Source organism: Limulus polyphemus, unplaced genomic scaffold (genome assembly GCF_000517525.1).
Source record: "Limulus polyphemus unplaced genomic scaffold, Limulus_polyphemus-2.1.2 Scaffold10940, whole genome shotgun sequence".
NCBI lineage: Eukaryota > Metazoa > Arthropoda > Merostomata > Xiphosura > Limulidae > Limulus > Limulus polyphemus.
This window is the reverse complement of record NW_013676550.1, coordinates 12,796-15,585: the sequence shown is the minus strand read 5'-3', so window position 1 is coordinate 15,585 and position 2,790 is coordinate 12,796. Positions and strand designations below refer to the sequence as shown.

Below are 2,790 nucleotides of genomic sequence, written 5' to 3'. Positions count from 1 at the left end.
TTAAACACATAGCTGGTGCCACCACAGGTATCAAAACCCGGTTTTTAGCGTTATAAGGCGTACCGCTGTGCCACTGGGGAGGGGCACATTTGTAATAGTAATACTGGTATAAAATAATATCTACTTATACACACAGTTATATGTTATTTGAAAACTCTACAACCCGTGAATTATATTTCTGCTATAATTCAAATATTTCCCCTTTTCTGTCTATTTTCCAACAGAAAAAAGTCAAAGAAGCAAGCGAGCGAGATTTTCGGTATCAGGTACGTGTAACTTTTCTATAATCTGGAATAACGTCGAATTTATTGAAAGTGATTATTTAACTGAATGTTTTCAATAATCGAAAACAGTTGACATCCCATAATAGTATTTTTGCACTACCCTCTTTCATATATTTATTTTTAGTACATGTTTTTATTTCTCTTTCTTTGTTTTTATTTTTCCCTCAACCGTCTGGGAACAGTGAATGGAATCGAGACGTTGTGGTTAGAGTTCTAATACCTGCTGTTATATATATATGTGGGGGGTTTGGGGATGTAGGTTGAATCTAAAGGAGGGTTTACCCCAGTATATAGTTTATACCATAGTTTAATATACCTGCTGTTATATATATATGTGGGGGGTTTGGGGATGTAGGTTGAATCTAAAGGAGGGTTTACCCCAGTGTATAGTTTATACCCTAGTTTAATATACCTGCTGTTATATATATGTGGGGGGGGTTGGGGGTTGGGGATGTAGGTTGAATCTAAAGGAGGGTTTATCCCAGTGTATTGTTTGTACCATAGTTTAGTATACCTGCTGTTATATATATATATATATATGTGGGGGGTTTGGGGATGTAGGTTGAATCTAAAGGAGGGTTTATCCCAGTGTATTGTTTGTACCATAGTTTAGTATACCTGCTGTTATATATATATGTGGGGGGTATATAACAGCAGGTATACTAAACTATGGTACAAACAATACACTGGGATAAACCCTCCTTTAGATTCAACCTACATCCCCAAATATATATATGTATGTGTGGGGTTTGGGGATGTAGGTTGAATCTAAAGGAGGGTTTATCCCAGTGTATTGTTTGTACCCTAGTTTAGTATACCTGTCTTTTACGTTGTTTGAAATTTTTGTAGGCAACGTATTAATTTGTGTATAACAAAACGTAACTTCCAAAAAGGCAAAATAAATACTAATCTGAGAAAGTTCAGTCGTCAGATCTGATGACCAAAAAACGTTCAGAGAAACAAGTTCAGTCGTCAGATCTGATGAATAAAAACGTTCACAGAAACAAGCTCAGTCGTCAGATCTGATGACCAAAAAAGTTCACAGTCGTCAGATCTGACGACCAAAAAACGTTCACAGAAACAAGCTCAGTCGTCAGATCTGATGAATAAAAACGTTCACAGAAACAAAAGGTTCAACACATGAACAGAAGCATACGAATAGGCTTTCAGGGCTTGGGCCTGTAGCGCAATAATTTGAGGGGCGTATTTTAGGGACAAAAATTTCAAAAACAACTTCAAATCAATTTTGATAAAAACAAAATTCCACCCATTTCATTGCGCTTTAATTTATTGGGCTTTGGTGTTGATGGGTAATCTTCCTGGTGAATCCTTCTAAAATCTGGGGCATAGATCGGTAGTTAACCTCAGTACGCTATTGTACAGGAATAAAACAATTCAACACAGAATAAAACAACTGAACACAGAATAAAACAACTAAACACAGAATAAAACAGTTAAACACAGAATAGAACAATTGAACACAGAATAAAACAACTAAACACAGAATAAAACAACTAAACACAGAATAAAACAGTTAAACACAGAATAGAACAATTGAACACAGAATAAAACAATTGAACACAGAATAAAACAGTTCAACAGTAAATAAAACAGTTAAACACAGAATAAAACAATTTAACACAGAATAAAACAACTAAACACAGAATAAAACAGTTCAACAGAGAATAAAACAGTTAATAGAACAATTGAACACAGAATAAAACAATTCAACACAGAATAAAACAGTTCAACAGAGAATAAAACAGTTAATAGAACAATTGAACACAGAATAAAACAATTGAACACAGAATAGAACAATTGAACACAGAATAAAACAATTCAACACAGAATAAAACAACTGAACACAGAATAAAACAACTAAACACAGAATAAAACAATTTAACACAGAATAAAACAGTTAAACAGAGAATAAAACAGTTAATAGAACGATTGAACACAGAATAAAACAATTGAACATACGAAGAATAAAATTCAGTTTGCATCACACAAATACAAAAAGTTACAAAAAGAAAAAAAATGGATCTGAAAGTGACGGTTTGTTTTGTTCAACATCTCTAGGTTTGTTTGTTTGGTTTGTTTGTTCAACTTCTCTAGGTTGGTTTGGTTTGTTTGTTCAACCTCACTAGGTTGATTTGGTTTGGGTTGGTTTGTTTTGTTCAACATCTCTAGGTTTGTTTGTTTGGTTTGTTTGTTCAACTTCTCTAGGTTGGTTTGGTTTGTTTGTTCAACATCTCTAGGTTGGTTTGGTTTGGGTTGGTTTGTTTTGTTCAACCTCTCTAGGTTTGTTTGTGTTGTTCAACATTTCTAGGTTGGTTTGTGTTGTTCAACATTTCTAGGTTGGTTTGGTTGGTTTGTGTTGTTCAATCTCACTAGGTTTGTTTGGTTTGTTTGTTCAACCTCTCTAGGTTGGTTTGGTTGGTGTTGTTCAATCTCTTTAGGTTTGTTTGTTTGGTTTGTGTTGTTCAATCTCACTAGGTTGGTTTGG

At 34.2% G+C, this 2,790-nt stretch overlaps 1 protein-coding gene across 1 annotated transcript in view; it reads left to right on the top strand.

The window, feature by feature from the left end:
* The first annotated feature begins 229 nt into the window (after positions 1–229).
* Positions 230–2,790, top strand: part of LOC106476579 (transient receptor potential-gamma protein-like) — an 8,865-nt gene continuing 6,304 nt past the window's right edge. The window contains exon 1 of the mRNA XM_013937224.2: positions 230–266. The gene's annotated coding sequence lies outside the window, so the exon portion shown is untranslated. The remainder of the gene's footprint in view (positions 267–2,790) is intronic.